The sequence below is a fragment of the Zalophus californianus genome, chromosome 10 (genome assembly GCF_009762305.2).
Source record: "Zalophus californianus isolate mZalCal1 chromosome 10, mZalCal1.pri.v2, whole genome shotgun sequence".
Classification (NCBI taxonomy): domain Eukaryota; kingdom Metazoa; phylum Chordata; class Mammalia; order Carnivora; family Otariidae; genus Zalophus; species Zalophus californianus.
Window position 1 is genome coordinate 107752527 of NC_045604.1, and position 24397 is coordinate 107776923.

Consider the following 24397-nt stretch of genomic DNA (forward strand, 5'->3'; position numbering starts at 1 on the left):
TCACAGTATTACCTCTTTAACCACAATGTTCAGGGGCCTTTTTTTTTTAAGATTTTATTTTAGGGGCGCCTGGGTGGCTCAGTCGTTAAGCGTCTGCCTTCAGCTCAGGTCATGGTCCCAGGGTCCTGGGATCAACCCCTCCGACGGGCTCCCTGCTCCGCAGGAAGCCTGCTTCTCCCTCTCCCTCCCCCGCTGCTTGTGTTCCCTCTCTCGCTGTGTCTCTCTCTGTCAAATGAATAAATAAAATCTTTTAAAAAATTTTATTTATTTTAGAGAGACAGCACGAGCGGGAGAGGCAGAGAGGGAGAGAATGACCCCACACTGAGCTCGGAGCCCCGTGCGGGACTCCATCCCAGGACCCTGAGATCATGACCTGAGCTGAAACCGATCGCGCCACCCAGGCGCCCCAGTTCAGGAGCTTCTGACAGGAAGCTCAAACCATGAAAAGTCCGGGGGTGGGGGTTGGGGATTATTGGGAAACCGACCTCTTCATCAAGGTCACACAAATATCGACCAGGGGCATTGTGCCATGCCTGGCTAGCGACCCAATTAAAAAAATAACAAACTACTTTGCACACCAGAGTGAACTCATTAGCAAAGTCTCCTCGTGTCCTCTTTTAAGGTCCTCTCGGAAGCATAATCCTGATAAGGATACGAACAGAACGACCTACATGTCGGCTCCTGGGGTTTTTCTCCCCCTTCCAGGTCATCCACACCCTTCAGTTTATGTGCCTGTCTGTTGCTGAGTTGTTCACAAGAAGTCCCTTTGGACTAAAGAAAAGCTAAGAGAAAGCCCAAGGCTGGGAGGTAGCGGACAGACGCTTAGTTTGTTTTGTTAGATTCGGGTGGCTAAACAGAAAAGCCACAGCCGTGACCCCGACGTGATTCGAACACGCAACCTTCTGATCTGGAGTCAGACGCGCTACCGTTGCGCCACGAGGTCCTGCAGGCTGCCCCGTTTTTTGTCGTTTAGAACGACGTCCGTTGCAGCAGGTGTCAGGTGCAGCGTTTAGTATTTTTTTTTACACTGCCCATATTTTGACTTGGAATTGACTCTGAGCTCTTTGTCCTTCTAAAACGGGGCTATTCAAAGCAAAATATAAATATGAATGAAGCAAGCAAGCGAGGAGCTCAGGGTTCGGAGGGTACTCGCGCTCAGGATTCGGGGAAACCCACCTCCCTAGGGCTTTTAAGGAGCGAGGTCTGGGAAGCGTCTGGAAAATGTCAGTCGCAGCTCCCAGGGAAGGCAGGAGTGGGGGCATCTGGGATCCGGGTTCTCTTCGGTCCAAGCCCTTAAGCACGCGGAGCAACGTGAGGATTTGCACCCCATTCACGCCTACGGGGGAAGACTATTTCCACTTCCCCAAAGCAGCACTTAGTTTCTTTTTTACTTTTTGCTTTTTTTAAAAAAATAACACATTCATTGTAGAAACCTCATCAGATACGAAAGCAAACAAAAACAAAACTACAGTAAGTAGTGTTGAGCACCTGCAGACGCCAGGCTCTGTACATCTTGCCCCCTGATGTGATCTTTCGGGTAAAAGAACAATGGGTCAGGGAGGGGAGAGTAATGCTTTGTGGTTGGGATGTGGAGCGAGACCATGGACAATAGGATTTCAGGTAGCAGCGCTCTGTTCATTGATGGCACCGAATGAATGGAGAGGACCTGGCATCAAGGAGATTCTGGATGTAGGAGCCATGTGACAGCCAGGTGTCCCCAACTTGGGCATCATACATACAGGCTTCCTGGGTGAAATACCAAGACTGATCTCGACACATCCTTGCTGTTGTAACGGGAAACCTTCCACTTCTGAGTTTTAGGACACGCGGAACACAGTGATGATTTTGAGTCGGGAACAAAGAATAGATAATTTCCTCATTCCTGAATCCCGGGCATACCCAGTCAAGACTCGCACTGTTGGGGATGCTTTAGACTGAAGATTTGAGGTTCAATACTGCCTTTCTCGTGCCATTCATGAAAGAGCACCCACAGAAAAGCTTCTGCTGAAGATGCTGCAGTGAATTTGCTGCAGGGACAGAAGAACCAGCCTTCACTCTGCCGGCATTTCTCAGAGCTCGAACTGAGCCACTAACAGTTGCATCAAGAAGAAAGTACCTTTTGGGCGCCTGGGTGGCTCAGTTGGTTAAGCGACTGCCTTCGGCTCAGGTCATGATCCCGGAGTCCCGGGATCGAGTCCCACACCGGGCTCCCTGCTCAGTAAGGGAGGCTGCTTCTCCCTCTGACCCTCCCCCCTCTCATGTACTCTCTCTCTCTCTCTCACTCTCTCTCTCTCAAATAAATAAATAAATCTTTAAAAAAAAAAGAAGAAAGTACCTTTTTATTGTTTCAATAATGTATTTTATTTTTCAAATATAGCAAGTGATACTAGCTTTAAACTGCGGATATAGAGTTATGGGATGTAAAATATCTATAGATCTATGTCCTTTAAATGGGAGTTGATTTTAAAGTAACAGAACAGTAGGGGCGCCTGGCTGGCTCAGTGGGTAGAGTGTGCAATTCTTGATCTCAAGGTTGTTAAGTTCAAACCCCACGTTGGGTGCAGAGTACTTAAAAATAAAATTGTTAAAAATATTTAAAGTAACAGAACAGTAAAGTGAGCACCTCCAAGACAGAGATTTGGAGATCATTTCTAAATCTCAAATGAAGGATTCTCCCAAAGCTCCAACCCGAGTGTATGGATGTCTGTTTCCCCCAGGGAGACCCCAAACACCGAATGCCCTCCTAGGAAGGGATCAACTGGTGGGCGTGAAGCTGCCAACAACCCTGACAGCTCACCTTGACAGCTCTTTGTGGCCTCAGACAATTCAGGGGTTATCAGTGGCAGAGATGCATCACTCTTTCTTTCATTCCCCCATAGTCTTACATTAAAAGAAGAGGGAAAAGGGTAAATGTGTCAAAACAAAAAATTCTCTTTTACTCAACAATCACAATGGAAAACTGCTACCATTGGTTTGTCAAAAACTGCATTTTTATTCAAAGAAAACCACAATACTTCCCTGGGCATGTCCTGGGGAGGCTGGGCTCTGCCATTCACCAAGCAGCTTGGTGCCTGCACCTATGGGTAAGTTTTTGGGAGGGTTTTTAGGACAGAAATGAAGCAACTTGGATATCGCTCAGATTTAAAATGTAAACTCTGCCCTAAAAGGTCGTTGAAGTAGGGACCTCCAGACACATAACCCAACCCTTGCTGCCCCCCTACCAAGAACTCAGATTTGACCTCGATGCTCACGTGGCAGGATCAGACATCTTGCCTTGTGTCTGATTTAAAGATTTTTTTTTAATTTATTTGAGAGAGAGAGAATGAGAGATAGAGAGCACGAGAGGGAAGAGGGTCAGAGGGAGAAGCAGAGTCCCCGCCGAGCAGGGAGCCCGATGTGGGACTCGATCCTGGGACTCCAGGATCATGACCTGAGCCAAAGGCAGTCGCTTAACCAACTGAGCCACCCAGGCGCCCGCCTTGTGTCTGATTTTATGGAGAAAATATCCAGTCTTTCACCTTGGTGTGATGTGGCTTTAGGTTTTTCGTAGTTTACATGAAAAACTACATATGCATTGTCTATGGGTCCTGAAGACTTTGGGATCAGTTTTCAGGAGTTTTCTGGGAATTTAATACATCCTTACTTTAAAAAGCAAGGTGTGATTCCTCCAGGGGCTTCTGCCTGATGCTTCCCATAGAGCCAAGAGTGAGGGCCAATGGGAACCAGCTGGAACTCAGTAGAGCTCCATGATCCACTCACTGCAAGACCCTCTCCCCAGCTGAAGGAGATTCCGATCATTAAGGTGAATTTTGTTCTCCCTAATGTAGGAACAAGACAGGGGGTGCTGCTTTCACCGCTCACATGCCTAATCACTGCTTAATATTGCCCGTGATGGACCCCCCAGAGAGTTGCACAGGACACTGACCCCATTCAACCTGGATCACTGATCCTGGGTGTGACCTCACATCACAGATTGCATTGATCCCCACTCCCCAACCATATCAGACACCCCCCCAAAACCCTCATAACTCCACCTCGTATCCCCCAATTAATCTCAACAGAAGGCCTCAAGCAGTCTCTTACATCAACCCAGTCACTGATGCCTGCACGCCCAATCTTCAGACCCTGAATTCCTGTTGCTCTCACTGGCCAGGATCCAAGATTCTCCCATCTGCCTACTCTAGCATATCTTGCAGGTCAGAATCCACTGCTCCTTCCTCCTTCCCCCAAGACTCTCTAAGACCCCTCTGAGCCTTTACTGGACTCAGGGGTGAGTCAGAGGTGAGGAGTGTTGAATAGGATTGATGATCACAGCAATAGGCACCTTAGTAGTAAATGTTCCCCCAAATGAACTGACTGAAAGAGCTTCTCGGAAAGAGGAGCTTCACTTATCTGTAAAACTGTGATTCTAAGATCTTCTGTCAAGGTGTTTTAAGAATTAAAGAAGATAATGTGATGTACAGGATGGTGACTATTGTTACTAATACTGTATTGTATATGTGAAAGTTGCTGAGAGCAGATCCTAAAAGTTCTCATCACAAGAAAAAAATTGTGTGTGGTGATGGATGTTAACTAGATTTATTGTGGCAATCATTTTGTGACATATCGTAGATCAAATCATTTTGTTGTACACCTAAAACTGATATAATGCTATATGTCAAATATACTTCATTAACAAATTAAAGAAGATAATTGTAATACATAACATTTAAGTGGAATGCTTGCTATGAGCCTCTTGCCCATTCTAAGTATGTTATGTTATTAATCTTCTTACATCCTCTTTGTGGTAGACATTGTTATTACGAATCCCACTTTTCTGGAGAGGAAACGGAGAGACAAAGGCTAAACAAATTGCCCAAATTGATTCATCTACAAAGTGACAGCCCTCGGAAGAACCCTCCCAGCTTTTCCTTTATTGCCCAGTTAGGCAGGGTCTTTTTTTTTTTTTAAGTTATTTTTTTAAGATTTTATTTATTTATTTGAGAGAGAGACAAAGACAGTGAGAGAGAGCAGGAGCAGGGAGGAGAGGGAGAAGCAGGCTCCCCGCTGAGCAGGGAGCCGATGTGGGGCTTGATCCCAGGGCCCTGGGATCATGACCTGAGCCAAAGGCAGATGCTTAACAACTGAGCCACCCAGGTGTCCCTAGGCAGGTTCTTGAGTGAACAAGGTCCCCCCACAACTTGGATGGGTCCGTTATCCTGGGTTACTCTTGGAGGTGAAAACTTCAAACCCCTCCCTTACGTCGATGGGGATCATCTCTAAGAGGACGTCTTGTCTTAGAGCAGACGTGTTTGTACAAGTAGTGCAGAGAACAGGTGATTCGGTCTTTTTTTCCTGCCCATGTATTATTTTTGATTGGCCTATAACATTGAATTAGTTGAAGATATACAATATAATGATTTGATATATGTATATATCGTGGAATGATGGTCCACCCTTTTATAGATAGAAATTTTCATCAATTCCCCACACAACTGCTCAGTGCCAACTCCGCCAATGATCTGTGATGAGCTATGAAGTGTAACTGTCAGGAACAATCCTGAGACTTCCCACGATGAAAAGCACAGAGCTTTGAGATAAAAATGCAGTTCCTACCTCATGGCTAGTTTAACTTCACGGTTCCTCGGTTCTGAAAATGTATTAATAATGTCTGCACGGGAACGCACTTGCAGCTGGTCCTGTCGTGGGGAGTACAAGTATCTCGGGAATAAGCTGCAGCCCCCCCCCCCCCCCGTTCATTAACTGAAACCTTGGCGTTTGTATGTATAAAATCCTGGCTTCTGGCCCTAACCCCCTCCACCAAGGAGTGGTCATCACGGCGCTCCCCTCCGGCCTCTCTCTGGGGCCTTCCAGGAGGGGTGCACGCCGGGCTCGGGCGACGCCTGCGTCCCCCACGCGTGCCAGGTGGCGGGCATGGAGGAGGGAAGGAGGGGACGCAGGGGCCACCGGCCTCTCCTTTCCTTCTGCTGGTGAGCCCCGCGGGCAGCGGTCTCCAGCCCTTGCGTTCCCGTTCACGCGAGCCAGCAGCTACAGAGCCTCCCCAGAAGACCAGCGCTCAGCGCTGCTCGCCCCCAGGCTCTCCCCTCCAGGCTGCGACCTCGGGTCAGTCCCTCGGACCTGACATGGCACCCGTTAAGTTCAAACCAATCAGCTCCGTGCAAGAGACGACGACCCCGCCCGCAAATTTAGCGGTAGAGGTGGGAGGACGCCACGCCGCGCCCTGCGTTGGGTCGGGAAGCCCCGTCTGGTCCCTGCGCCACTGGTTGGAGCTCAGATCCCAGCAAGGAAGGCCCATCCCCAGAGGGTGGGAGTTAGAGACCTAGGTGCAAGGGCAGGGTCTCCCTCGACTCCGATTGCTTGGGACTGGCAGCCCAGCACTGGAGGTAAGCTTCTTCTAAGGCTCAGTTATACCCCCAGACACCGTCCATGGTCAACCAGCGCCCTAAGGAAAAACTGAACTTTGAAGAGAGTTCAAGGACGCGCGAAACCATTTCGATGCAGAAGAGGAAGGGATCCAGGCGATTCGCCTGGAGGACTCCACCCAGCGTTCCTCCTCACGCCCCCAAGGGTGCCGGCTCGGGTTGCCAGGGGTGGAGGGAGCCTGGGGGGAGCCGAGGGCTGGGCGGGACGCGGCTGCGGGTGGGGCCAGCGCCTGGCGGGGGGCGCGCTCCCACCTGAGGACTGCAGGGATCTGCTTCCGGGAGGCTGGGATGGGGGGGCGCAGGAAGGGGAGGGTGGAGGAGAACTTAGCTGCCCCCCTCAACCTGAGGGAGAGTGTTACAGCCCTGAGCGTGGGGGTTCGCCACAGCCGGATGACTGTCGTCGGGGAGCTCTCTTCCCACTTTGCGCGTCGACTCCCCTTCTCAACCCAGACCCTGGCGCCCAGAAGTCTCGGAGGTGGAGCAGCCCCTCCCAAGGCGCAGCCGCTTACCTATCTCCCTTTCCCCCATGCCGGGCGGAGAGGGGAGCAGACCGTCACCCGTTGGCCCAAATCGCCCCTGTTGAAGATGGGAAGTAGGTTCCGCTGCGAAGAAAGCAAGCGCACAAGGTCAACAGTTGCCTCTGCACCTGGCTGGTCTTGAAATCTTGTTTATTTATCTGTGTGTTTGTAATCTCTACACCGAAGTGGGGCTGGAACTCACGATCCCCGAGATCAAGAATCTCATGCTCCTCTGAGCTGGCCAGGCGCCCCTGGTCTTGGAATCTTGAAGGGTGCACTAGGAGGAGCAGTGCACGAAAACCGCCAAGGAGCAAGGAAGGTGAAGGCCAGTGCACCCGCAGGCGGAGGCAGGATCCCGGGGGCCCCTCCGGTTTCCCGCTGGCGCAGTGCTGCCCGCGTGGTCCTCTGGGCGGGGAAGGCGGAGAAGGAGGGCGGGCGTTAGGACTGGAAAGAGGGAGAAGGGGGGAGAACTCTGATGGAGATCGAGAGAATCCTGAAGTGCAAATCGGCTGTCTACCCTCGATATTCTGGCCAAGGATGACTTCTCTGTGGGAGTCAGATGGGGATGGGGACTAACACCAAGTCCCATTGTGACCCGCCAGAGCCTCGGCTGATGACTGGGGCGTTGGGCGAGTGGATGGACGATGACGTGGCGTGGGGAGAAAAGCCCAGGTCACCAGAGCGTGTACTGGACACAGTCTTGCCGCCCAGCGGAGGCCCTCCAGCTTCTATCCTGCCGGTCCCTTCTTTTCTGGAGCCCTTTAAAGCTGACTCTACAGAGGTGACCACTCTGGCCCGCTGCTCTTCTTCTGAGTCTCAGGCATGGACTCCGGGGGCCCACTTCTCACCCCTGTCTGCTTCCTCTACCCTTGAGGAAGCCAAAGAAAAATCTGGGAAACACCACGCTGAGCCCCATTGGCTTTGGAAGGAAATACCAGCTGGTGGAGTAGTGACAACAGGAAGGGCATCACCAGAATGGAGGACAATATGAGCCAATGACTCCAGTATTATGTGAAATCTCAGAAAACTTGGCTGGCGAGGGAAATTGAAGGGAGGGTACGAAAGTGCTGTCAGCCATAAAATCTGTTTGCAGAACACCAGAGTGAGAAGGAGCCTCAGAAAGAACAGATGCCAGGTATTTCTCATAGCACGTTTTTTTGGGAAAAGATGCAGACCTCTTCCCAATCCAGAGGAGAATAGAGGGGTCAGGTGGACAAGGGGCTGGAAGGACCTTGAGGAGGCTGAATCATGACGAGTCCTCACTGCATGTGGCACAAACCAGAGAGGAAAATGTAGGTAGAATCGTAGAACAAAAAACATCCGAGCCCTAATGAGCACCATGGTTAGAGGTTCTAGGTCTGCAAGAGGAGGAGAAATAAAAAGAAAGGAATGCTACGTGCTCAGGCTCATGCAGCGTCTTTTCTTCTCCATCAGAGCTGATGAATGAACATGCGAGTGCACACCAATGATTTCTTCACAGAGGAGTTGCTAGCGCAAAGGTCATCCCACCTGTGGTATTCACACTTACCCCACCAGGCACACTGAGGAAGCAGTGTGTCCTTCAGGGGCTCCTATCCATGCTCCTTGGCTCCCCCCTGAGCTGTGTAAGGTCTCCCTCCACCCCTCTGGTATCAGAAGTGAAACTAGGATAGACTTCCTAAAGGAATCTGAGTAATGACCCATTATTGTGCTCTTGCCTTGAATAAGCTTATTCCCCATTGCCTTGGCATCCCAACAGACCCAACTACTCTGAAACCTCATATCTCTTTGTGTGGGGACCTCCACACAACATCAAAGTAGGAAGGACTTCATAAAGTTTTTTTCCCCCCCAGCATTTATTTATGAAAATTTGGAAACATAATGGGACACAAATAATTTTCCAGATAACCCTGTATCCCCACAACATTAATTCTATCATTAACATTTAAATGTACTTGCTTTATCACATACCCCCACCCATCAACCCATACCATTATTTGTATCCATTTCAAAGAAAATTGCAGACGCCAAGTTTTTCCTTAAATAATCCAGAATGCCTATTAACTTGAGTTCAATATTTTTACAGTATTCATTTTAGTTAAAATTTGCTTACAAGGAAATGCACATCCTAAGTGATGAGTTTTGACATCTATGTAACACAAAACTCTATGAAGTTATATAACATTAGTCTTTGTCCCACAAAATTATCTTATGTTCCTTCCTTGTCTATCCCCACCTTCACTTGTCCCCCCAAAAAAACTGTTCTCATTTTTTTCAATGTGAATGAGTTTTGCCTCAAGAACTTCATATGAATTGAGCTTAGTGATCACCAATGCCCAAGGAATTAATCAAGAATGCCCATGTAATAGGGCGCCTGGGTGGCTCAGTCGTTAAGCGTCTGCCTTCGGCTCGGGTCGTGATCCCAGGGTCCTGGGATCGAGCCCCGCATCGGGCTCCCTGCTCTGCCGGAAGCCTGCTTCTCCCTCTCCCACTCTCCCTGCTTGTGTTCCCTCTCTCGCTATGTCTCTCTCTGTCAAATAAGTAAAATCTTAAAAAAAAAAAAGAATGCCCATGTAATGAAGCCTCCATCAAAACCCAAAAGGATGGGGTTCAGGAAACTTCTAGGTTGGTGGACACGTGAAGGTGCAAGGACAGTGACATGCTCAGAGACAGCATGGAAGCTCCTCACCCCTTCCCCATACCTTGTCCTGTGCATCTCTTCCATCTGGCTGTTCCTGAATAATACCCTTTCATAATAAACCAGTGAGCTGGTAAGTAAAATGTTTCTCTGAATTCTGTGAGCCACTCTTGCAAATGAATTGAACCCAAGGAGGGGGGCGGCATTGGAACCTCCTATCTATAGCTGGTGAGTCAGAAGCTATTTGTCTCAAGTGGGGGTAGGGGCAGACTTGTGGGACTGAGCCCTTAGCCTGTGGGATCTGACGCTATCTTCAGGTAGATATGTTAGAATTGAGTTGAATTGGGGGCACCTGGGTGGCTCAGCCGTTAAGCGTCTACCTTCTGGCTCCCTGCTCGGCGGGAAGCCTGCTTCTCCCTCTCCCACACCCCCTGCTTGTGTTCCTGCTCTCGCTAACTCTGTCAAATAAATAAATAAAATCTTAAAAAAAAAAAAAGAATTGAGTTGAATTGTAGGACACCCAGCCGATGTCAGAGAAATGCTTGGTGGTGTGGGGGAAAACCTACAAGTTGGAATTGGTGTCAGAATCAGAATTACGTATTGGGAATCTAAGATCAGAGGGGGAAACTTGCCCTTGGCCACACGAGCCCCAGCATATTCAGGAAAGCAGCCGCCATCAGGATCCATGCCCCTGCTGTACCCTCCTCCTGGCTATGGCTCAGAGGGAGCCGGGCCTGTTGGGACTTCCTTACGCCATCTTCTCAGGTTCCCTGTATCCATTTTATATCACAAAGAGTAGCATGCATGCTCCAGGGGTGGAGAAAGGGGACTGATTTTCCCCTTTCACGGTTGGCTTGGGCTTAGGCTGTGAGCAGGTGCGAGACAAGAACCTGAACAAATTTCTGACTCTCAGGATGAACATGGCACAGCCCTTAGTTTTCCCCAAGTGTAAGTGACGGGATTAACTCCATTGTCTGGGACTCGCTGTGGGCCCGACACTGTGTGGGAGCAGGAATGGTCCCAGTGAATTAGATGTAATGGTTGAAGTGAACCAACTTCCCCTCCACCCCCTGTTCTCTCCAGTGTAGACTCTTGGAGCCCCCAGAGTCATCCCTTGTGCAGGCTCCAGATGGAATCATACACACTCCTCCCCCCCCCATGTCTAGCTCCAAAGAACGCATTGCGGTCAAGGGGCAGGGTGCCTGAGAAAGGAGGTCATTTGCACAGTGGCTTCCTGGGGATGCTCCTCTGACTTGCTCCATCTTACCAGCTTTTGGACAGAAATGGCTCCTGGAACAAACTCCATGCTGGGTTCCTGCCCCAGGGTTATCCCTTGGGCTCCAGAGAGAAAGTGTTGTGTGGGTCTGTGTGTATAAATGATTCTGTGCATGTGTGCATTCCCATCCAATAGCTTTCGTGTATTAAGTGCCTACAGTGTTCCGGGCATTCTGATGGGCCTCTTCACGCAGCATAGCTTTCATAATGACACCAGCTGTCACGCCGTATTTCTCTGATTAGACCCAGGAAGCCCAGGGCGCCCCTTCCAGCTGGCTGCCTCTACCCTACTCCTCACTTACATGGAGAAGCTGAAGGAAGCTCCCAGGTTAGGGAAGCCCAGAGAAGCCACCTTCAGGCAGGTTGCATTGCTGGGACACCAAGAAAAAAAATCTCTCTTGGGTTAAGGGCAACGGCAGCAGAGAGCCAAGAGGACTTCACCTCCAGTAGGGAGACAAGACAATGATTTTTCTTTTTAAGATTTTTGTTTATTTATTTATGGCAGAGAGAGAGTGTGGGGTTGGGGGAAGGGAAGAGAGGGAGAGGGACAAGCAGACTCCGTGGGGCCCAGGGGTCCATCTCGTGGGACTTGAGCTCACAACCCTGAGATCGTGACCTGAGCCGAAACTAAGAGTCAGACACTTTACCGACTAAACTACCCAGCGCCCCAACAAGTCAATGATTTTGAGTGAAAATCTGCAAAGACCAGTCTTGAACTGTTTGCAACTTTCTAGAAAATGGTCATCTGATGAGACTTCACTGGGAGGTGGGTTGCAGGCTCTGGAGAACATGACAATGACACATTTCTTGTGCCCAAAGAGGCATTTCTTAATGTCTCAATTCTACGTTTTTAAGTTTTATGTTTAAGTAGTCTCTGCACCCAACACGGGGCTCGAACAGTCCTGAAAAGATTCGCATGCTCCATCGACTGAGCCAACCAGGTGCCCCTAATGTCTCAATTCTTGAAAATAAAAGCTGCTGTCCTGAAGTGAGTCAATCTCTGTACGGCTCCTCTAAGGCTGGGGTGCTTTGCCAGAAATGATGCCCCCAGTGGGAGGGACTGACTGGTCAGGGTGGGCACCAGTGCAGGATATAGGGCAGAGCTGCTTACCCACGGACCATGGGTGGTGTCAGAATCCAGGGAATGCCCTCAAGTGGTTGCAGATCATGAGCCTGGCGATGCATGGAGAGAGGGCCCATTGTGTTTATCTGATTCCCTCAATCTTTAAGATCCAGAAAAATGAATGCACTTCTATGACAGGTTCCCTGCACCAGGCGTTACCCCCAGCAATTCTGCCCCAGATGTGACCTTGCATACCTACCACCTATTCCAAAATTTCCGTCCTCACGTGGAAAACCTATGACCAAATGAAGAAACCATTGTCTAGGATCACAGTGCAATTCAGGATTTGGGAATAGACACAAAAGCATGAATGGAAGCTGGGTGACCATCACCTTAATGTTCACAAAATTAAGAAACCCGTCAGCATATAATCTTTCCTACTCTTTTTAAATATATTTTATTTATTTGAGAGAGAGCACGAGTCGGTGGGGGGCATGGGGGAGCGGCAGGCAGAGGGAGAAGCAGGCTTCCCACTGAGCAGGGAGCCCGATGTGGGGCTTGATCCCAGGACTCTGAGATCATGACCTGAGCCAAAGGCAGTCGCTCAACCAACTGAGCCACCCAGGTGCCCCTTTCCTACTCTAGTCTCACAAAAAAAAAGCAAGTATGTTTTGCCGTGGTTTCCTTGCTTGTGCTCCCAAGGGAAATGCTAGAAACGGCAGGCACTCCCCATTTTAGGGTCTGGCCGCTGTAATCAAATTGTGGGTTATCACTTTAGTGTCTTGAGGGAAAAAAATGAACAATCAGCCAAAGGATATTTTTTCTGTGCCTATAGTGATAAGGGAAATGTGTCCTAAAGTGGCCCCCCGAGCCAGCAAGAGAGTCCCAGCCTTGACCCAGGGCTCTTCCGGGTTCTTCTCCCTGCTCTGCTTCCCACACGCACCAGTCTGGGTTCTTCTCCCCGCCCCGCTACGTGCATGTGCCAAAAAGTGCCAGGTATGCGGAAGTAGAAGTATATAAATTGCCCCCTTCGCGCTCGGGCCTCAGACCTTTGGAGACCACTCTGCCCTGAGCCCACCGGCATTAAATAAACCTCCTGTCCTCCAAGATCTCCGGGTGCCGCTTGGTTCTTCCGTCGGGCGATCCAGTCCACGTTCTGTAACATTTGGTTCCCTGACCAGGAAACCCAACCGCGTTGGCCCATTGTTGCCACCGGTTTGGGGGCAACGGTGGGGCAGTGACGGAATGAGGGATCCTAACGGAGAAGGCGCTCCCAGCCTAATTTTCTGCAGTCTCCCGCCCCGGGTTGCCTCGGGCCGGCCCCATTCTGCTGTTCCCGCCAGATTCAAGGAGACTTGGCAGGTGAGGACCTGGTCCCGACGTCGGATAGCGGTAAGGCCTGCGGCCCCAGGACCTGGACAGGCCCACCCCTATTAGAGTGGAAGGGGAGGCTGATCACCTCCCAGAGACCTCTTAGAGGACTCACAGGTAGGGATTCCCAGGAGGAAATGTAATAACTTCTGGAGTGTGAACGTGTGAGTGAATGTGCAGTCCAACCTGGCCTGCTCAAGCGGACTGATTCTGTGACTCCACGGGCGGGCACCCTTACGGTCCCCAGAAGCCTATGGCGTCTGAGTGGGCCCCTGTGCAATTCCGTGGTGAACGGCATATGGTCTGTGGTGGCATTGGAATGGTTTCCGATCGTAAGGCACAACGCTGAGACCACTGCGGCTAAGCCTCGCCTAAGCTCCTTCAGGACACGGCCAGACGGGCCTCTGATTGGTCTCCTCATCTCAGGAGGCAGCCCCCCCCCCCCCCCGCCCTTTGTCTGTCTCAGTGCCGCCGCACACGAAGACATCACCATGGGGTCAGGGCAGAGCAAACCTGTGGTTCTAGAGACCATGATCAAAGGTCTGGCCAAATTGCCTAAGCCTAGTTGTGTGTGAAATGCTTCAGAACACTTGATGGAGACAAAGCAGAGCAACCAAAATTGAGATCATGAGACAGGCCTTGGGGTCTGGAATTTGCAGAGGTCAGAGGACCTGGGAGTCAAGTCGGCCTTCTCTAACAAGGCAAGATCTCCAGCTGTTTAGGTTCTTTAGCTTCACAGAGCACCTTTCCCTGTCGTCTCTGGGTGGTGGGAGGTTGGGGAGAGCATTCCCTCAGGGATGGGACAGGTCTCAGGTATGGAGCGGCAGGAGACACTGGCTCTTCTGGAGAGGACTAGGGCAAGGAAGTCGGGGGAGGAACCCTACTAAAATGAAAACAGAATAGAAGAGGTCAGATCAAAAGCCAAGCTACTACACTGTTCAAAGGCAGATTCTGGTTGTCTGTCTGGGGTGGGGCTGACATTGACGATTTAAACAAGATACCCCAGGCCATACAGATCCCGCTGGTCCCCTGGCGGCACTCTGAACAGCAGGGCTTAGACATTGTTTCCAAACCTCCTTTATAAGAGTCACCTGGGACGACCTTGTTAAAAAGGCAAATATTTGGGCGATGGGGTAGCCAGGTGATGGGTATTACGGAGGGCACGTGTTGTGATGAGCACTGGGTGTAATACTATCCGGCCTATGCAAACCCACTGAATCAAAATGGGTGGGATGGGGGGAATATCCCAGAAGCTGTGTGTTTAAAAAGCAACCCCCAGGATGGGGGGAATATCCCAGAAGCTGTGTGTTTAAAAAGCAACCCCCAGGGGCACCTAAGTGGCTCAGAAAAAAACTGTCAGACTCAGGATGCCGAGCCTCATGGAAGAAGGCACAAATCTGCCAACAACAGGTCCAGTACCGTGGTTTCCTCCTCACCCAAGGGAAGAGGGAACTAGGGCCGGAGAGGAAAAGGGTCATCATCTCCCTGCCACAGCCCCAGACAAAAAAGGGCCTACAAGAATTCCCGGGGGCTGCAGGATTCTGCCTCATCTGGATCCCTGGGTTCTCGGCAATAGCAAGACCCCTTTATGATCTCTTAGGGGGACCAGATTGAGAACCCCCTGCCTGGACTGAAAAGGGAAAAATAGCACTCGAGTTATACTCACCAGACTGTTGGACCCTGGCAACAGCCAGTTGCTTACCTGTCAAAGAAGCTCGAGCCCCTGGCAGTGGGATGGCCACCATGCCTCAGGGCGCTGGCAGCCACAGTCCTACTCATCAAGGAGGCAGACAGACTTACCCTGGGGCAAGAACTTAACCTCAAGGTCCCTCATGCAGTTGTGTCCCTCATGAATGCACAGGGACACCACTTCCTTTCCAGCTCTCGGCTAGCACAATACCAAGGGCTCCTCTGTAAAAACCCATGGGTCACCCTAGAAAGAGTAAGGACATTAAATCCAGCAACCTTTCTCCCCACGGAAGAGGGGAAGCAGACCATGACTGCTCCAAGGTGACTGATGAAGTCTACATGAGACATCCAGATCTGCAGGATCAAGCCATAAAGAATCCAGAGCTCAGGCTGTTCATCGATGGCAGCAGTTACCTACAAGAGGGTGCCCGGAAAGCGTGTTATGCAGTAACCACAACCACTGAAGTCCTAGAAGCTGAGGCATTACCAGCTGGATGGTCAGCTCAATGGGCTGAGTTTTATGCCTTAGTCCGAGCCCTCACCCTTGGTGATGGCAAGCGAGTCAACATCTACACTGACTCTCGGTACATCTTCACTACTGTACATATACATGGAGCCATCTACAAGGAAAGGGGCCTCCTAACTGCCACAGGAAAAACTATCAAGAACAAGGAGGAGATACTGAGACTCCTTAAAGCTGTCTGGCTTCCAAAGGAAGCAGAAATCCTGCACTGTAAGGGACACCAGGAAGGAGATGACCCCATAGCGTGGGGAAATCATCTGGCAAATGACGCAGCCAAGACCTCAGCCAGTGAGGACATGGACAGAGCCCCTTCCCTCACCATCGCCCTAACACCCCTGGAAGAAGTCCCTCTGCCCAGTTACACTAAAAAGGAAAAGGAATGGGCCATGGCTGAGGGAGCCACCCTGACTGAAAAGGGATGGTGGATGATGCCAGATGGGTGCATCTTTGTTCCAATAGCAACTGGAGGGCATCTAGTCAAGGAACACCACCGACTCACTCATCTGGGGAAAACTGCACTAAAGGCCCTTCTCAAGAGGCTGCCAGCACTATGCCAAGCAACAAGTGAACGATGCCTAATGTGCTAAAAATAATGCTCAGTCTGCACCATGGCCCCCTCCAAGTGTCCAGAGGATGGGAGCAACCCCCTTCGAAGATCTAGAGGTAGACTTCACAGATGTGCAGCTGAGCAGGGGGTTCAAATACTTCCTAGTAATAGTATGCACATGCTCTGGGTGGGTCGAAGCCTTCCCAACCAGGACAGAGCAAAGCCGGGAAGTAGCTAATGTCCTCTTGGGGGAGATAGTGCCCCCGGTTCGGCCTGCCATTAACAATCCACAGTGACAATGGGCCCGCATTTGTGGCAGACATTGTACAGGTCTTGACCAAATCTCTCAACATCACCTGGAGACTCCACACAGCTTACTGGCCCCAAAGTTCAGGGAAAGGGGTTTTCGGGAGACTATGGAGTCAGGATGGACCCCAGCAAATTGAGAACCCTATGTGAATTGGAACGGCCTACCTTTGATGTCAGGTGGCCTTCAGAAGGGACATTGGATGTCCCAATGATTCATAGAGTATGGCGAGTCGTAACAGGAGAACCAGGACACCCTGACCAATTTCCGTACATTGACTCCTGGCTAGGAACTGCTCAGACCCTTCCCCGCTGGGTGCGATTCGCTTGCAATAGGCAGGGACAGGCCAGGGTCTTAATCGCCTCATTCAAGCGACCTAAAGAAAATCAGCAAAAGCCCCAGTCTCCACAAGTCCTAGCCAGAGATCCTGAGGACAAACTGAACCTGCCCCCACCGTACATACCCCCAAGACTGTCTACACCTGGCCCTTCAGCTCCAGACACTCTGCCGCCATTGGTTTCACCGGCGCCCCCAGGCCCAAAGGATCCACTTTCTCCAGGACCAGCAACCAGGCTGCCCGGTGCAAGCACCCTCCAAATGCCTGTACGAGAGATGAGGGAACCCGAGAGGCATGATGAAGACGGGACGGTCCAACCCGGCTGTTCCATGATGTATTATCAGCCCTTCTCCACCACCGACCTCCTCAACTGGAAACCTAACACTCCACCCTACTCTGAGAAACCACAGGCTATGGTAGACCTCATAGAATCCCTCTTCCAGTCTCATCGGCCAACCTGGGAAGACTGCCAACAGTTACTCCACACCCTGTTTAACACAGAGGAAAGGAAGAGAATAATGAAAGGTGCACGGCAGTACCTGGAAGAGCACACACCAGCGGGAGTCATCGACCCTGCCGCCTGGGCTAATATGGCCGCACCCGAAGAGCACCCAGCACAGGACTTCACCACAACCGAGGGACAGGCCCACATCTGCCAGTACCAGAAGGCCCTCCTCTGGGGAATCCGGGCAGGAGCTAAGAAACCCATGAACATGACTAAGGTATCCTCGGTCACTCAACAACCAGGGGAGTCCCCCGGGGACTACTACGAAAGACTATGTGAAGCCTACAGGATATACACTCTATCTGACCCTGAGGCACAGGAAAGCCGACAGATGGTAAACACCACCTTCGTGGCTCAGGCTGCCCCAGACATCAGAAAGAAACTTCAGAAACTAGAGGGTTTTGCCGGGATGAACATCACCCAGTTAATAGAGATTGCCAATAAGGTCTACATGAACAGGGAGGTCACAGTTGAATGGGAAGCCGACAAAAAGGTGAAAAAGAAAGTCAGCCTCCTCGCCGCCGCCCTGAAAGAAAAGGACAACACAAAGACGGGAAGACCCCAACCACCGAAAGGGGGGAAGCCCAGAATCCCCTTGGCAAGGGATCAGTGTGCCTACTGTAAAGAGAAAGGGCATTAGAAAATGAATGTTCCAACCAGGGAAAGGCTTGGAAGCCCAGCCACTACAAGGAAGAACCCCGAGAGGAGGACCTCATAGGCCTTGCGGGGATGGACTCAGACTGAAGGGGACCGGGCTCTTTCCTCCTTGGCCCCCATGAGCCCAAGGTCAGAATGAAAGTGGGGGGCCAACCAGTGACTTTTATGGTTGATACTGGGGCCGAGCACTCTGTTGTCACCTCCCCAGTGGCCCCTTTCAGCAAAAGGACTGCGACCATCCTTGGGGCCACCAGGATGCCAGCGATAGAACAGCCCTTCTGCCAGGCTCGCCAGTGTGAGTTCAGGGGCCACAGGGTCTGACATGAATTCCTTTATCTGCCTGATTGTCCCATCCCTCTCCTGGGCCAAGACATACTCTCCAAGCTTAAGGCTCAGATAACCTTTGAGCCCACTGGACACACTAGCCTCCGATTGAACCCAAGGCAAGAGGAGACGGGGTCTCTGAACAGTAGAGTGAATGATTCACACCCTCAAGGGAACTTTAGCAAAGTTGTGTCAGGAGACTAACTTCCATGGCCGGATCTGCTACCCCTAGCTCTCCTGTGTGCTCACTGCATGCCCGGGACATCAGGTTTCTCCCCATTCAAATTAATATATGGACGGCCTCCCCCTTGCTTGGGAAGCTGTCCAGGAAACTTGCGTCAGGTCGGAGATAAAGGGATAAAGGAGCAGCTTCAGGCCCTGGGGGCCACCCTAAATAAATTACAGAAGTACACCTTTGAGAGGGCCCCAATCTCCTCAGGGTCTCAGGTACACTTCTTCCAGACAGGGGACTCAGTTTGGGTCAAAGATTGGAAGAAAGAAGAAAGCTCATCATTCGGATGAGGAGCCGCACCAGTGGAGAGTCCAGCCAGACTTCACGAACCCACTCCAGCTTCGGCGTGACTTCCCTCATCTTGGGAGTCGGACTCTACACTGTTGCTCCTCCCGATTGGACTTTCCCCTAGAGGCTTCTACCTAAGGTCATAGATCCCACTTTTACTGGCCCTCTGCTGTCTACTCCTGAGCACATTTCACCATGGTTTTCCTGGCCCCAGTCAGTCCTGGTCTTCTGCTACCTGGTGTGCTGTTAAGTTTATGATTAAGTCTGTGTTCGCCCCAAGGCTTGCAGTCCACCCTCAGAGTCAAACAGAATGATGCCGTCTAAACTAGGTGTTTAAAGGGGCATCAAAGGGGGGGATGTTAAGGAAAATTTATGTCCTAAGATGGCCGCCTGAGCCAGCAAGAGAGTCCCAGTCCTTGCTCCGGGGCTCTTCCTGGTTCTCCCTGCCCCGCTTTGTGCACGCCCCAAAAGTGCCAAGTATGTGGAAGTAGAAGTGTATAAATTGCCCCCTTTGTTTGTGTTCGGGGCTCAGACCTTTGGAGACCACTCTCCTCTGAGCCCGCTGGCGTTAAATAAACCTCCTATCCTCCAAGATCTCTGAGTGCCGCTTGGTTCTTCCGTCAGGCGATCCAGTCCAGGTTCCGTAACAGTAGTGCCCCTGGTGGCTAACTGGATAACAACCCGCTTCTCTGAATGTAAGATGTGGTGTCGTGAAGATTTTAGGGTGAGACGAGGCACCTCTTGGGGAACTTCTCCTCCATTAGAACACACCCGGGGTGGAGGGGAACTCCCCAAGTGCACACAATCAGAAAACTAATACATAACTTCAGTGTAAGTTCCCTGGGGATGAATGTTTTTGTCTGTTTTGTTCAGGGCTGTGCTCCCAGTACCCATGCACATGGCCACACCAGTGCATAACACATGATCAGTAAGTACTAACCGAATGGCTGAATGATTCAAATGCCCTATTCTGCACATGGCGCTGTTTCTCCTAATGAATTCTTGAGGTCATTCAATCAGTGAACATTTATTAATGACTTCCTGTGTGTAACACACCATGCTGAGAGACATGGGGATTAATTTTTTTTAAAGATACTGTTCTTATCCTAATGGAGTTGCTATTTATTGCATGTGACAGACCACAGGTGACTGCCTATAACTGAGACAGCGAGTGTGAAGCCAATACCTTTCCTCGATATTCTTTCTCATCTTTGCTGAGGGCCATGTTTCTTACCCTGCTTTTGCTCACCACGTGGTGACTCTGTAACTCCTGATTCTCTAACATTCACCTCTCCTGGAGAACTCATCAGCTGGACCTGCCTGCTTCTCTGGATGTTTCCTTTCATCTCTGGCCATATCCATGTCTTGGATGTTTCATCGACCCAACAACCTTTATTACCCCAGCCCCGCTACTGAACAATGAGTGGTGTTCCTGAATCCTACAGTAACCTGCCCAAAAGTTTGACTCGGTAGCTGAGACATCAGCAGAAGGCGATCCAAAGAAACATAGCCCTGCCAGTGACTGAGGAATCAAATTCATATGAAGGAGAGGGGCAATTAGATTTCCCTCAGGACCAAATCTGTTCATACAAAGTTATTCTAGGGGCGCCTGGGTGGCTCAGTCATTAGGCATCTGCCTTCGGCTCAGGTCATGATCCCAGGGTCCTGGGATCGAGCCCTGCATCGGGCTCCCTGCTCAGTGGGACACCTGCTTCTCCCTCTCCCACTCCCCCTGCTTGTGTTCCCTCTCTCGCTGTGTCTCTGTCTGTCAAATAAATCTTTAAAAAAAGAAAAAACAAAAAAACATTGCTTAATTCACATTTAAACTTAGGGGCGTCTGGGTAGCTCAGTTGGTTACCTGGCGAACTCTTGATTTCATCTCAGGTCATGATCTCACGGTGCTGATATGGAGCCCTGTGGGGCTCCTCGCTGGAGGTGGGGCCTGCTTAAGATGCTCTCTCTCCCCCTCCTGTTGCCCCTCCCGTTGCCCCTCCCCCTGCTGGCACACGCTCTCTCTCAAAAAAAAAAAAAAAAATCAGGGGCACCTGGGTGGCACAGTTGGTTAAGTGTCAGGCTCTTGGTTTCAGTGTGGGTCACAGTCTCAGCAATGCGGGATGGAGCCCCTCATGGGGCTCTGTGCTCAGTGGGGAGTCTGCTTGGGTTTCTCTCTCCCTTTTCCTTTGCCCCCTACCTGCCCCATGCTTGCTCTCTCAAATAAATCCTTAAAAAATGTTTAAAAATTCATATTTTTAAAAAGATATATTTATTTATTTGAGAGAGTGCCAGCCCCAGTTGGGGGAGGAGCAAAGGGGGAGGAAGAAGCAGAATCTCAAGCAGATTCATACCCAGCTCAGAGCAGGTGCGGGGGGCTGGATCCCAAGACCCTGAAGCCATGACCTAGAAATCAAGAGTTTGGAAGCCCAACCAACTGAGCCACCCAGGTGTCCCTGAAAAAAATTCATATTTAAATGTAAAAGCAACTCATGGTTACCATACTGAACAACACAGTGTTATGGTGTCAGATAACTTACTTTTTCTCCAGATAGGGATGCGATAACTATCTCCTACAAAGAAACTGTTTCAAGAGAACTCATCTGATACAAAGAATTATTTCAAAGCAAACAATTGTTTAAAAAAAAAAAAGGGGCGCCTGGGTGGCTCGGTTGGTTAAGCGACTGCCTTTGGCTCAGGTCATGATCCTGGAGTCCCGGGATCGAGTCCCGCATCAGGCTCCCTGCTCGGCAGGGAGTCTGCTTCTCCCTCTGACCCTCCCCCCTCTCATGTGTTCTCTCTCTCTCATTCTTTCTCTCAAATAAATAAATAAATAAATCTTTAAAAAAAAAGAAAAAAAGACAAAAGTTTACCTAAAAATACTCTCAGCACAACACATCAGGAGGACTGATAACAGATTAAAAATGGGCAGCATGTTCCGAACTTAAGAAAGCCATCATTCCTGAACAGGGGACAAATGTAGAGATCGCAGGGCTCCAAAGAGGGCAGGGGGACAGTAAGTGAAATAGTGTAGCAGTGCTGGGGGGGGGACAATAATCAAGTGGCATGTTGGACACGCGTGTTCTGTAGGAAACGAAATGGAACGAAGGGTACAAAAGTGCTGTTTTTTTTTTTTAGATTTCCACGGCAATTTATTATTAGTTTTACAACTTTTTCAGGAAGATAATTTACATATTTAAAACATCCCCAAACATTTAAAAGGCATTATCAGGCATTGTCACTTTAAATCACTGACATTTTACTAGCAAGGTTATAAGCACCTACGTAACTAAAATTCTTTCCTCTTACTTTTTTAAAAAATAACACTGATGAACTAGTGGAAGCAATTTCCCTTCTTTGTGAAGCCTATGAGTGTCAGTTGCACCTCCAATGAAAGTTCCATTGATAAATATTCTTGGTACAGTTTTTTTCACCAGTCATTTTGTAGAGAGCATCTTGAAATTGACTTCCATATTCAAGCATGTCCAATTCCACCACTTTATACTTAACATTCATGTCATGGAAAAGTTTTTTTGCCATTGTACAGTAAGAACAAGATGTTATTGAGAAAATCACCACACAATTATCAGAAATCTGCCCCGCCGAGCCGGCCCGCCGAACTGCTCCCACTCCGAACCAGCCTCGTCCCCAGCAGCGCCGCGCGGTGCCAAGACATGGTCTGAGCGCCGGGGTCGTTGCGAGCCCAGAAGGGCTGTTTTTTAAAAAAACAAGACTTCTAAAAGATTGAACCCTTTAAATGATGTGAGTGTATACTCTGATTTCAAAGTACACATTTACCAGTGAAACAGCTCTTTCTGAAGACCCTCTAATGCTCGAGTCCCACTAACCGTGCTCCTCTCCCTTCTCAGTCCCTGCTCCCATCGAGGACAACGCTAGGACCAGGAGGTCTTGCCTGGCAAGCGACCCCCCCACCCCCACCCAGCACCTTCCCCAGTTCTGCCGGCTGGGGCCACGGACACATCGGGGCTCCATCGACTTCTCTGGGAGCTGGATTCCTGGTTCTCCGGGGAGCTGTTGCCCCTTCCTGAGGACTATAGCCCCTCCCCGCGGAGCCCAGGTCCGGGTGTCCCGAACCCCAGGCCGCCAAGGCCAGGGCCTCGCCCCAGCGTGGGCTCCCTTTCGCAAAGGGCCGGTTCCTCCCATGCAGGTTTGTGCGTTGTCGTTCTGGGTTACAGGGCGGAGCCGAGGCTTGTTTACTGTCACCATGGAGACCGTGGGCGGAGCTCCGGAAGGGGCGGAGTCGGGGTCGTGTGACCCCGAGAGAGGACCGGGTCTCCAGGAAGCTCCTCCACTTGCCTTAACCCCGGGCTTGACCTTGATCCCCCGCGTCCTGGGAAAGCAGCCGGCCCAGGGAGGAAGCGCTGCACTCGGACCCCGGATTTAGGGGATTTCCTCTAACCCACCCGACGTCTTGACCGTTGCAAGTCCTGGTCTCCGAGGTGCTGCGATTTCTCTGGGGAATGTGGGACATCTTCTGGTTCTCCACGGGACGGAGAGCAGGCCGGACCAGGGAGACGGAGGCAGAGCTGGAAGGGGAAGGATGTGGCGGAATAGGTCGTTCAGCGCAGGGAGAAGAAGGGGGTTAGCTTAAAGGGTCTTCAACGGATGGAGTTAAGAGGGTCCCATTGTGACGCTCCCAGAGCCTCGATCTGCAACTGGCCAGGCTTATGAAGGGCAACGATAAAAGCCCAGGTGGCCGACCGGATACTGGACAGAGAGGGTCTGGACGCAGAGAGAGGGGTCTCCAGCTCTGGGCCTTCTGCTGATCTCTTCCTTCCAGAAGCCCTTTAAAGCTGACTCTGCTGAGGAATCTGCCCTTAGGCCAGCCCCCTAGTCCGTTTCACAGGCACAGACTCAGGTGTTGGATTTCCCGCGCCCACCTTCCCCTCCAACACCGCGTCCCCCGTGTCTGCCCAGGGCTGGGGCTGCTGCTCCCCGCGCTCGTGTCTCCGGGGGTCAGCCCTCAGTGCCAGGCTTCCCGCCCGGCTAACACCTGCAGCTCCCGTTCCCTGTGCCTATCCGTCTGGAGCCACCAGGGGAGCTACTGAGTCCTGCTTTCCTGAGTGCTGGGAACGCGGGACGCCACTCACTGTAGAGATGAGAAATTGGGGGTGTCAGTGCCTCGATGTTTAGCTCTGCAGGTAAGGGACAGTCCCCATTTCGGGAGAGGAAAATATCCCAATGGTAACTTCTGAACCACTGGAGAATGCCCAGTGTCTGAAATTAAATGAACAAAAAAACTGAGCCCAAAAGCCATTCAGGATTGACAATCATACTCTTTGTTTTTATAGTTTTTGCAAATGTGTATTGTTTCACGCGATCATTTTAATGTTAAGTTATACTGTGCCATGTCAAGAAAGCCCTCTAGCATTATAGATAACTGAGTGAAGTAAATGAGGGTCATGGTCTGCAGAGGGAGACTAGAACAGATTTTGACAGCTAGTTTTTTTTTTTTAATGATTATTTATTTATTTATTTGAGAGAGAGAGAATGAGAGATAGCACGAGAGGGAAGAGGGTCAGAGGGAGAAGCAGACTCCCTGCTGAGCAGGGAGCCCAATGTGGGCCTCGATCCCGGGACTCCAGGATCATGACCTGAGCCAAAGGCAGTCGCTTAACCAACTGAGCCACCCAGGCGCCCGTTGACAGCTAGTTGTTTTTTTTTTAAAGATTTTATTTATTTATTTGAGAGAGAGAATGAGAGATAGAGA

At 50.6% G+C, this 24397-nt stretch overlaps 1 non-coding gene and 1 pseudogene across 1 annotated transcript; both read right to left on the reverse strand.

Moving 5' to 3' along the window:
* Positions 1-871: 871 nt before the first annotated feature.
* On the reverse strand, positions 872-943 carry TRNAW-CCA. Its single transcript has one exon. It is a non-coding gene; the product is annotated as a tRNA-Trp (tRNA).
* A 20957-nt stretch (positions 944-21900) lies between these two features.
* On the reverse strand, positions 21901-22820 carry LOC113933159 (annotated as a pseudogene).
* Positions 22821-24397: the final 1577 nt, after the last annotated feature.